Source organism: Heterodontus francisci, unplaced genomic scaffold, assembly GCF_036365525.1.
Source record: "Heterodontus francisci isolate sHetFra1 unplaced genomic scaffold, sHetFra1.hap1 HAP1_SCAFFOLD_521, whole genome shotgun sequence".
Taxonomy (NCBI): Eukaryota; Metazoa; Chordata; class Chondrichthyes; order Heterodontiformes; family Heterodontidae; genus Heterodontus; species Heterodontus francisci.
Genome location: NW_027140399.1, coordinates 75,477 through 88,476, shown reverse-complemented (window position 1 = coordinate 88,476; position 13,000 = coordinate 75,477).

Here is a 13,000-nt window from a genome sequence, read left to right as displayed (position 1 = left end):
TCCCTTACCCAGCAGTCCCCTGGTCCTCCGAAACAAAAGGGGATTAACTTGTAACTTACTGAAATTGACCGCTCAGCTGAAAGTCCGCTCTGCACCTCGTTCTCTCAAAGCTGCTCCTCGCAAAAAGAACAAGATTTTAAAACTGCCCAAATAAATAGTTTTCCCTTACCCAGCGGTCCCCTGGTCCTCCGAAACAAAAGGGGATTAATAGTTTCTAGTGGTGTACCGCAAGGATCTGTTTGGGGCCACTGCTGTTTTTCATTTTTATAAATGACCTGGATGAGGGTGTAAAAGGGTGGGTTAGTAAATTTGCGGATGACACGAAGGTCGGTGGAGTTGTGGATAGTGCCAAAGGATGTTGTAGGGTACAGAGGGACATAGATTGGCTGCAGAGCTGGGCTGAGAGATGGCAAATGGAGTTTAATGCGGAAAAGTGTGAGGTGATTCACTTTGGAAGGAGTAACAGGATTGCAGAATACTGGGCTAATGGGAAGTTTCTTGTTCGTGAAGATGAGCAGAGAGATCTTGGTGTCCAGGTACATAAATCCCTGAAAGTTGCCACCCAGGTTAATAGAGCTGTTAAGAAGGCATATGGTGTGTTAGCTTTTATTAGTAGGGGGATCGAGTTTAGGAGCCACCAGGTCATGATGCAGCTGTACAGAACTCTGGTGCGGCCGCACCTGGAGTATTGCGTGCAGTTCTGGTCACCGCATTATAGGAAGGATGTGGAAGCTTTGGAAAAGGTGCAGAGGAGATTTACTAGGATGTTGCCTAGTATGGAGGGAACGTTTTACGAGGAAAGGCTGAGGGACTTGAGGTTGTTTTCGTTAGAGAGAAGGAGGAGAAGAGGTGACCTAATAGAGACATATAAGATAATCAGAGGGTTGGACAGGGTGGATAGTGAGAGCCTTTTTCCTCGGATGGTGATGGCAAACACGAGGGGACATAGCTTTAAGTTGAGGGGTGATAGATATAGGACAGATGTCAGAGGTAGTTTCTTTGCACAGAGAGTAGTAGGGGCATGGAACGCCCTGCCTGCAACAGTAGTAGACTCGCCAACTTTAAGGGCATTTAAGTGGTCATTGGAAAGACATATGGATGAAAGTGGAATAGTGTAGGTCAGATGGTTTCACAGGCTGGCGCAACATCGAGGGCTGAAGGGCCTGTACTGCGCTGTAATGCTCTATGTTCTATCGGAATTGGAGAGGGGAAAGTGAATAAATGGAGGGGTGAGGTCATGGAGAGATTCAAACACAAGAATGAGAAGATTAAAATTAAGGTGCTGCCATACCGGGAGCCAATGGAGAACAGTGAGCACAGGGGTGATGGGTGATCGGGATTTGCTGTGAGTTCGAATACAGGCAGCAGAGTTCTGGATGGGCTGTGGTTTATGGAGGTTTAGAACTGTGAGGGTGAACAAGGTGGAATTGGAATAGTCAACTGTGTATTTAACAGTGATGCAGATGAGGGTTTATGCAGTAGATGGGCTGAGGCAGAGGTGGAGTTGGGTGATATCATAGAGGTGATATTAGGCAGGGTTAGTGATGGAAAGAATATGAAGATGAACTCAGCTCAGGTTTAAATATAACACAGAAGTTGTTAACTGTCTAGTTGAGCCTCAGATATTGGGCAGGGTGGAGTATGTGCTTCACAGATAGGGGAATGAGTTTGTGATGGAGAGCAATGACACTGGTTTCCGTCTTCCCAAAATTTACATAACAGAACAGTATTTCAGTGAAACAGGGTTTACAGATCTCCTGGCCTGAAATAGAGACAGCAACAGCAGCAAAGATGAGAGAGTAAATGACAAGAACTGTAATACAGTTCACAATGGTTTGTTGAGCGAATAGCTGGAGATATTCACCAGGCATACAACAGCAGCAAGAAGGGCAGAGTAAATGACAGGAGCAGTAATGCAGTCAAACATGGTTTAAAGGATTTATAGCTAGATAGAGAGACTTACCAGGGACACCAATAATAGCCAGGATGGGATAGTAAATGTATTGAATAATCTTCAGTGCGAGATAGATACGAATGTTTAATGACATCCAATCATAAAATGTAGAAAGAGAGTAAATAACCGAGGATAAACTCCTGTCCATTGTTGTAACATTCCAGTCTAATGTTCTCAGATTCTAACCTATCCTTTCTCTCTATCTCTCTGGAGCAGCTGATCTCTGTAAGTGCCGGGGCTGATGTTCCCACTGACACTATGGAATAACACATTGAAAGAAGCCCCTTATTAATAGGAGATGGAAAACGTCCAGTGACACAATTAGGGTCCATGGAGACTGACATTAATTACAGTCACGGAACAAACAGATTCAGTTAACTCTTTTCAATCCAACACTTTTGTACCACAATAAAGTTGAATATTTATCCAGTCTGGATGGGATGTATGAGGGTTGCTGAGGGAAAAAATGGTGGAAATAGCCGAGGCACTGGCCAGAATCTTCCAATCCCCCTTGGATATGGGCGGGATGACAGATTTCCACAGGCTCACCACCCTCTGGGTGGAGAAACGTCTCTTCATCTCAGTCCTGAAAGTTTTACCCCATATACTTAGAGTATGACACCTGGTTCGGGACTCCCCCACCATCGGGAACATCCTTCCTGCATATACCCTGTCAAGCCATGTTAGAATTTTATAGGTTTCGATGAGATCCCTCCTCACTCTTCTGAAAGCCAGTGAATATAGTCCTAACCGACTCAATCTCTCCTCATACGACAGTCCTACCATCCCAGGAATCAGTCTGGGAAAACTCTACTGCACTCCCTCTGTAGCAAGAGCATCCTTCCTCAGATAAGGAGACCAAAACTGCACACAATATTCCAAGTGCGGCCTCACCAAGGCCCTGTATAATTGCAGCAAGACATCCCTGCTCCTGTACTCGAATCCTGTCTCTATAAAGGCCAACATAACATTCGCCTTTTTCGACCGTCTGTTGCACCTGCCTGCTTACCTTCAGTGACTGGTGTATGAGAACACCCAGGTCTCGCTGCATATTCCCCTCTCTCAGTTTATAGCCGTTCAGATAATAATCTGCCTTCCTGTTTTTGCTAGTAAAGTGGATAACTTCACATTTATCCACATTATACTGCATCTGCCATGCATTTGCCCACTCACTCAAATTGTCCAAATCACCCTGAAGCCTCTCTGCATCCTCCTCACAACTCACCCTCCCACCCAGTTTTGTATCATCTGCAAATCTGGAGATATTACATTTAGTTTCCTCATCTAAATCATTAATATATATTGTGAATAACTAGGGTCCTCGCTCCGATCCCTGCAGTACCCCACTAGTCACTGCCTGCCATTCAGAAAAAGATCCGTATGTTCCAATGCTTTGTTTCCTGTCTCCCAACCAATTTTCTATCTATCTCAATACACTACCCCCAGTCTTGTGCACTTTAATTTTACATGCTAAACCCTTACGTGGAACTTTGTCGAGAGCCTTCCGAAAGTGCAAATAAACCACACCCACTGGCTCCCCCTCATCAACTCTACTAGTGACATACTCGAAGAATGCTAGTAGATTTATCAAGCATGATTTCCCTTTCATAAATCCATGCTGACTCTGCCCGATTCTACCACTGTTCTCCAAGTGCTCTGCTGCAATATCTTTGATTATGGACTCCAGGAGTTTCCCCACGACCGATGTCAGGCTGACTGGTCTACAATTTCCTGCTTTCTCTCTACCTCCCTTTTTTAATAGTGGGGTTACATTAGCTACCTTCCAATCTGTAGGAACTGTTCCAGAGTCCATAGAATCTTGGAAGATGACCACCAATGCATCCACTATTTCTCGGGCCACTTCCTAAGTACTATGGGATGGAGATTACTAGGCCCTGGGGATTTATCGGACTTCAATACCATCAACTTCTCCAACACCATTTCTCTACTAATACTGATTTCTTTCAGTTCCTCTCTCTCACTAAACCCTGTATTCACCAACATTTCTGGTATGATATTGGCGTCCTCCTTTGTGAAGACAGAACTAAAGTATGCATTTAGTTGGTCAGCCATTTCTTTGTTTCCCAGAATAAATCCCCCTGTTTCTGACTGTAACGGACCTGCATTTGACTTCGCCAATCTTTTCCGCTTCACATACCTATAGATACGTTTACAGTCAGCTTTTATGTTCCCCGCAAGCTTACTATTGTACTCCATTTTCCCCTTCTCAATCAATCCCTTGGTGCTCCTTTGCTGAATTTTAAACTGCTCCCAATCCTCAGGTCTATTGTTTTTTTCCTGGCAAATTTATATGCCTCTTCCTTGGATCTAACGCTATCTCTAATTTTCCTTGCAAGCCATGATTTGGCTACATTTTCTATTTTACTTCTGCACCAGACAGGGATAAACAATTGTTGCAGTTCATCCATGCGCTCTTTGAATGTTTGCCATTGCCTTTCCACCGTTATCTCTTTAAGTAACGTTTCCCAATGTATCATCAACGACTCATGCCTCATACCTTCGTAGCTTACTTTATTAAGATTCACGACCCTGGTCTCAGAATCAACTAGGACACTCTCCATCGTGATGAAGGATTTTATCATATTATGGTCGTTCATCCCCGAGGGATCTCGCACATCTAGATTGTTAATTATTCCTCTCTCATTACACAATAACCAGTCTAGGATAGCCTGTTCTCCAGTTGGTTCCTCAAAGAATTGGTCCTGAAAACCATCCCGTATATTCTCCAGGAATTCTTCCACAATGTATTGTGACCAATTTGATTTACCCAATCTATATGCAGATTCAAGAAACCCATAATTACAGATGTTCCTTTATCGCATGCGTCTCTGATTTCCTGGTCAATGCCATTCCCAAATTCAGCACTACAGTCTGGGGGTCTATATACAACCCCCACTAACGTTTTATGCCCCTTAGTGTTTCTCAGCTCTACCCATACATATTCGAAATCGTCAGAGCTAATATCCTGCCTCACTATTGCGTTAATTTCCTCTTTAACCAGCAATGCAACTCCACCGGGGTTGGTGATAGGCCGTTTTAGTGATGGTGTGAATATTTGGTAGGAAGCTCATCTCAAGGGATCTCAATGTTAACTATGTAACTAAGTCTGTGAGCAGTTTGGCTTCGTCTCAAACATTTACAAAGGAGAGGGATGGAGTGTGTAACTAGGAAATGTTTGGAGCAGAGACAGAAAACAATGGCTTCAATCTTCTCAATATTTAATTAGCATTGCAGATGTGTGAAGTAATACATTTTGAAAGGATGAATGAAGAGGGACAATACAAGTTAAATGGTCCAACTATAAAGGTGGTGAAATAACAGAGACACCTGGGATTTGTACACAAATCTTTGAAGGTGGCAGGAAAGGTTAACTTGACAGTTAATAAATGTATGGGATCCTAGGGTTTATAAATAGAGGCAAAAAGAACAAAAGCAAGGACATTATGTGAAACATATATAAAATACTAGTTCAGCTGCACCTGGAGTCTTGTGTCGAATACTGGAACCACACTTTAGGGAGGACATGAAGCCTTCGGAGAGGGTACAGAACTGTTTTACTAGTATTTGTCTAGGCATGAGGAATTACAGTTATGTATTAGGGGTTGTTCTGCATAGAGCAAAGAACTTTCAGAGGAGATTTGATTGAGATGTTTAACATTAGGAAGGATTTAGATAAATTAAATAAACAGAAACTATTTCCAATGTCCAAGAGACACAGATTTAAGGCGATTGGGAAAAGAAGCAGACATGAGGATATTTGTTTCTGAGTGGTTTGGATTTGGGATGCAATGTCTGATAGGCTGATGGATACAGATTCAATAGTAGATCCCAAAAGGGAATTGGATAAATATCTGAAGGAGAACAAATGCAAGGATATAGTGAAAGATCCAGGGAGTGGGACTAACTGGATTGCTCTTTGAAAGGGCCAGCACAGACTTGATGGGCCGAAGGGCCTCATTCAGTTTGTGCTATTCTATGATTCTATGATGGTTCCCACCTGCACTTTCACAATATTCCAATCCTTTCACAAGGCGTTTGAGAAAGTACCACATAAAAGCCGTGTTACCGAATTAGAAACACATGGGATTAAAGGACCAATGTCAGCTGTGGCTCAGTTTGTAGCTCTCTCCCCTTTCAGTGGCAAGCTTCCAGGATCAAGTGTCACTGCAGGACTTGATCACAAGAATCAATGCTGACATTGCAGTGCAGTACTGAGGGTGTGCTGCACTGTCAGAGGTGCAGTCTATCGAATGAAACTTTGAACCAAGTTGCAGTCTGCCCTCTCAGGTGGATGTTAAAGATCCCATCGCACTATGCAGAAGCAGAGCAGGGGAATCATTCCCGGTGTCCTGGTCAAAATGTTTCCTTCAATCAACATCACAAAAACAGATCTGATCATTCTCACATTACTGCTTGTGGGATCTTGCTGTGCAGAAATTGTCTGCCTGTTTCCGACATTACAAGAGTGACTTCGCTTTAAGAATTATACATTGGTTGTAAACCACTTCTTTGACATGCAGTGATCATGAAAGGCGTTTCAGAAATGGTAGTCTGTTTTTTATTTTCAATGTCAGCATGCGGGAAATTAGCGCAGTGACAGAAAGTAGAGTGTAGTGGAGAATGTTATTCTTCAGCCTGGAGGGAAGTACACAGTGGGGTTCCCCAGGGTCACTGTTGGGATCACAGTTGCTGTATGTTAATACAATGGGCTTGTGTACAGAGGGGATAATGTCAAAGTTTTCAGATGGCAGGAAACTCAGACATGTTAAGAAACGGTGAGAAGGATAATAACAGACTTCAGGAGGACAGAGACTGATTGGTGAAATGGGCAAGCGGATGGCAAATATAAATTAACACAGTGAAGTGTGAAGTGAGACATTTGGGTAGGAAGTGTAAGGGAAGGCAACAGAAACAAATGGGTATTGTTTAAATGAGGAGACAGGAACAGAGAGACTTGGAGTGTATTCAGACAGATCTTTGAAGGCCACACGAAAGGTTGACAAGTTTATGTCTGAGATAACAGACATCAGGTAGAAAATACTATTGAGAAGCAGGCTGAATACAGAAGGTCCAGAGGGGAAGTGAAAAAGCAAATAAGAGAAGCAAAGAGAGAGCATGAAAAGAGGCGAGCATTAAAGGAAATCCAAAAGTTTTCTTTCGGCATCTAAATAGTAAAAGGTTAGTAAAAGGAACAATGGGGCTGACTCAGGACCATAAAGGGGATTTGCACATGGGGGCAGAGGATATAGCTGAGGTAATAAATGAATAATTTCCACCTGTCTTTACCAAGGAAGATGATATGGAATCCTTTCCTTCATTAGCCGAGGTATAGAATATACGTCCAGGGAGGTTATGCTAGAATTCTCTAACTCATTGGTTAGCACACAACTTGAGTACTGTGTGCAGTTCTGCTCGCCTCATTACAGAAAAGATGTAATTGCACCAGAGAGGGTACACAGGAGATTTATGAGGATGTGGCGAGGACTGGAAAAATGCAGCTATGAGGAAAGATTGGACAGGCTGGGATTGTTCTCCTTGAATTAGAGAAGGCTGAGGGTAAATCTGATTGAAATGTACAAAACTGAGAGTAGAGTGGAGCTGAAGTGTCCATTCACCTTAGCAAAGAGGTCAGTGATGAGGGGGCATGGACTTAAAGTGATTGGTAGAAAGACTAAAAGGGAGCTGCGGATTTTATTTTTCACCCAGCGGGTGGTGGGAGCCTGGAACTCACTGTCCGAAAGGGTAGTTGAGGCAGAAACCAACAACTCATTCAAAAGGTGTCTGGATATGCACCTCAAGTGCTGTAATCTATCAAATGCTGGAAGGTAGGATTAGAATGGATGGATCGTTTTTTGGACAGCATAGACACGATGGGCCAAGTGGCCTCTCTCTGTGCCATAAACTTTCTATAATTCGAAGATGCAACCCAGGCAATGTTGAAAGAGGAGGTAAGTCAGACACTAGTGGGGTTTAAAATTGATAAAGAGGAAGCATTAGATAGGTTGTCTGGACTTAAATTGAATAAAGCACCAGGAACAGATGAGATGCATCCAAGGATACTGAGGGAAGTGAGGTTGGAAATCGCAGAGGCACTGGACATAATTTTTCAGTCCTCCTTAGACTCGGGGTGATGCCAGAGGACTGGAGAATTGTAAACGTTACACCCTTGTTCAAAAAAGGGTGTAAAGATAAGGCCAGCAACTACAGGCCTGTCAGTTAAACTTCGGTGGTGGGAAAACTTCTAGAAATAAATAATCTTGGACAAAGCTAATAGTCACATGGACAAATGCGAGTTAATTAAACAAGCCAGCATGGATTTCTTGAGAGAACATCATGTTTAACTAATTTGCTGGAGATGTTTGAGGTGGTATCAGAGAGAGTTGATGAGGGCAATTCTGTTGATGTTCATTGATTTTCATATAACGGACTATTCAGTTTCAAATGAACCTGCCTCCACCATTCTCAAGCAGTGCATTCTAGACATTTAACTATTCCCTGCATGCAAAAACCTTTTGATACAATGCCACACAACAGACCTGTGAGCAATCTTGTCGCCCATAGAATAAAAGGGACATTAGCAACATGGATACGAAATTAGCTGAGTGACAGGAAACAAAGAGCAGTGGTTAATGGATGTTTTACAGGCTGGAGGAAGGTTTGTGGTGGAGTTCCCCAGAGATCAGTGTTGGGATCCTTGCTTTTCCTGATATATATTAAGGACCTAAACCTGGGTGTCCAGGGCACAATTTCAAAGTTTGCAGCTGATACGAACGTTGGAAGCATTGTGAACTGTGAGGAGGATAGTGTAGAACTTCAAAAGAACACACACAAGTTGGTGGAATGGGCAGACAGGTGGCAGATGTAGTTCAATACAGAGAAATGTGAAGTGATTCATGTTTGGAGGAAGAACATGGGAAGACAATATACAATAAAGTGTACAATTCTATACGGTGTGCAGGAGCAGAGGGACCTGTGTGTATATGTGCAGAAGTCATTGAAGGCGGCAGAACAGGTTGAGAAAGTGTTTAATAAAGCATGCAGTATCCTGGGCTTTATTAATATGGGCATCGAGTACAAGAGCAAAGAAGTTATATTGAACTTATATAAGACACTATTTCAGCCTCAGCTGTGGTATTGTGTCCAGTTCTGGGTGCCACACTTGAGGAAAGACGTGAGGGCATTGGAGAGAATACAGAAAAGATTGACCAGAATCATTCCCAGGTTGAGGAATTTTAGTTATGAAGATAGATTGGAGAAGTTAGGACTGTTTTCCTCGGAGAAGGCCGAGAGGTGATTTATTGGAGGTTTCAAAAATCATGAGGTGTCTGGACAGAGTAGATAGAGAGAAACAGTTCCCACTCGTGAAAGGATCGAGAAAGAGAGGGCACAGATTTAAAGTCATGGGTAAAAGAAGCAAAGACGACCTGAGGAAAATATTTTTCCACACAGTGATTGGTTAGAGTCTGGAATGCACTGCCTGAGAGTGTGGTGGAGGCAGGTTCAACTGAAGCTGAATAGATTGTTATATGAGAAGGAAGAATGTGCAGGATTACAGGAAGAAGGCAGGGAACGGCACTGGGAGAATTGCTCATTCGGAGAGCCAGTGCAGATACGAAAGGCTGAATTGGTCCTTCTGTGCTGTAATAATTCTCTGATGTTTTTATTACAGGATGCTGACCAAGGTGACACTGTGATGGGGCGTCTCAGATGGGTGTAATGGTGGAGAATGGGGAATTCATGGCTGGAAAGGGAAGTTGTCCTATGGGAACTGGAATCTTAGCAGGGACTCTCCGACAGCCTGTACGGGTCGAAGGCATCCAGGAAATATCTTCCCTCCCACCTCCTCTGGATTCCTGGTGCCAATGCCTGTGTCCTCATGATGGTGATGATATGAAGGGTGCAGCAGAACACCATGAACTCAGACACCTGCTCCAGTGTGTACTGGAGGGCTCTCCCCGAGCGCTTCAGACATCGGAAGCATTGCTTCATCACACCGATGTTCTGTTCCACCATGTTCCTGGTGACTCCATTGCTCACATTATACACATGCTAATTGCGTAACTAACTGTTGATGGTGGGAGGTGGATTGAGGGTGTAGAAGCATGGGCTGTGTCTAGAGGGGGTTCATTTGTCTCCAAGGAGCTACATTCTGGTTCTTCATGGAGCCCCGATGTGTTGGGACCGGCTGACTGCTTCAGAATGAAGGTATGGTGGCTGCTGCCAGGATAGTGGACATTCACCAACATGACGTACTGGACATGCTCACACACCAACTGTACATTGATGGAGTGAGAGTTATTTCAGTCCCTGTACGTCAACATATGGGTTGACATGGGGTCCCCGCAGAGCCACCTACACCATCAGGAATCCCGCTATCCTAACAAAGCCACGGGATCTCTCATCCTGCTTCTACCTGCTGAGGGAGATATTGATGATATTGATGGTCACCCTCACCTCCCAGAATTATCAATGGACAACACACAGGCCTAGTAACTACTGGCCAGTTAGTTTAACATCAGTTGTGAGGAAAGTTTTAGAAGCAATAATCAGGGGAAAAGGACAACACACACTTGGAGAGGTTGAGTTAATTAAGGATTGTCAGCACGGATTTCTAAAAGGCAGATCATGCTTGATGAAGTAATTAAATTTATTTAGAAAATCAGAGAAGGTTGATAAAGGGAATGTGGTGGATGTTGTCCACGTGGATTTTATGAAATTATTTGATGAAGAAACACACAGAAGCTTGGCTAACAAAATTGAACCTCATGGTTTAGCATCTAATTGGATCAAAAATTGTCCATAGGACATAAAAAAGAGAAATGTGTTAAATGGCTGTTTTTCAGACTGGAGGATGGTAGACAATGATGTTCCCCAAGGGTCAGTGCTTAGGACCACTGTTTGATTTTTTGCTATATATAAGTTACATGGATCTTGGAATACAGAGTAGATTTTCAAAATTTTCCGATGATACCAATCTTGGAGGTGTGGTAAACAGTGATGATGTTGCAAACCACCTGTAGCAGGATATAGATAGGCTAGCAGAATGGACAGAGAAGTGGCAGGTGGAATTTCATACAACGGAGTGTGAGGTGATGTATTTTGTCAGAAGGAATAGGAAGGTAATATAGACTTAATGACACAGTTCTAAAGATTGTGCAGGGACAGAGCGACCTGGGGCTGCATAAGCATTGATATTTGAAACTGGCAGGACATATTAGGAGAGTGTTTAGCGAAGCATATCAGATCTTGGACTTCATCATTCGAGACAATGAATTCAAAAGGATACTGGATGGACACCCGAAGGAGATGATCTTGCAGGGATACGGGGACTGACTGGGAGAGTGGGACTGACTGGATTGTTCCACAGGGAGCGGGCACCGAGGGGCCGAATGGCCATCTTCTGTGCCATAAATCTATCTGTCACTCTCTATGACTCTATGTTTGATATGTCTCCTGCTCCTGCCTGGAAATATTCAGATACATGGAAGTTCAATGAAACTGTGACTTTAACAGCCACTGACAACTCCGTCCTCACCCTGGTGTGAGAAAGAACAAAAGAACAAAGGACATTACAGCACAGGAACAGGCCCTTCGGCCCTCCAAGCCTGCGCCGATCCAGATCCTCTATCTAAACATTCGCCTATTTTCTAAGGGTCTGTATCTCTTTTCTTCCTGCCCATTCATGTATCTGTCTAGATACATCTTAAAAGATGCTTTCGTGCCCGCGTCTACAACCTCCGCTGGCAATGCGTTCCAGGCACCCACCACCCTCTGCGTAAAGAACTTTCCACGCATATGCCGCCTAAGCTTTTCCCCTCTCACTTTGAACTCGTGACCCCTAGTAATTCAAACCCCACTCTGGGAAAAAGCTTCTTGATATCCACCCTGTCTCTACCCCTCATGATTTTGTACACCTCAATCAGGTCCCCCTTTAATCTCTGTCTTTCTAATGAAAATAATCCTAATCTGCTCAACTTCTCTTCATAGCTAGCGCCCTCCATACCAGGCAACATCCTGGTGAACCTCCTCTGCACCATCTCCAAAGCATCTACATCCTATTGGTAATGTGGCGACCAGAACTGCACGCAGTGAGGCTCCAGGTCGTGTTGCAGGAGGTGACACAGCTCTGTGACCACCTCCTAATTGAATCAGAGTTACCTCACACACTGCTCCTGGGTTAGGTGTGCATAAGAAAAGTGCTCTTGGAAAACCCAGGGAGGGTAGGGCACAGCCCCTTCCTCCTCTCACTTTACAGAGCTTCCCCTCTCTGCAGCCTCTGCTCCATTTGTTGGTCGTGTTACAGACCCAGGGACACTGTAACTGCAGTCAAGAACAAATACCAAAGAACAGTACAGCACAGGAACAGACCATTCGGCCCTCCAAGCCTGCGCCGATGTTGATGCCTGCCTAAACTAACACCTTCTGCACTTCCGGGGCCCATATCCCTCTATTCCCTTCCTATTTATGCATTTGTCAAGATGTCTCTTAAAGGTCGCTATCGTATTTGCTTCTAACACCTCCCCCGGCAGCAAGTTCCAGGCACTCACCACCCTCAGTGTAAAAAATCTGCCTCGCAGATTCCTTCTAAACTTTGCCCCTCGCACCTTAAACCTATGTCCCCTAGTAACTGACCCTTCCACCCTGGGAAAAAGCTTCTGACTATCCGCTCTGTCCATGCCGCTCATAACTTTGTAAACCTCTATCATGTCGCCCCTCCACCTCCGTCGTTCCAGTGAAAACAATCCGAGTTTTTCCAACCTCTCCTCATAGCTAATGCCCTCCAGACCAGGCAACATCCTGGTAAACCTCCTCTGTACCCTCTCCAAAGCCTCCACGTCCTTCTGGTAGTGTGGCAGTCGGAATTGCACGCACAATTCTAAGTGTGGCCTAACGAAGGTTCTGTAGAGCTGCAAGATGACTTGCCAATTTTTATACTCTGTGCCTCGTCCGATGAAGGCAAGCATGCCGTATGCCTTCTTGAATACCTTATCCACCTGCGTTGCCACTTTCAGTGACCCGTGGACC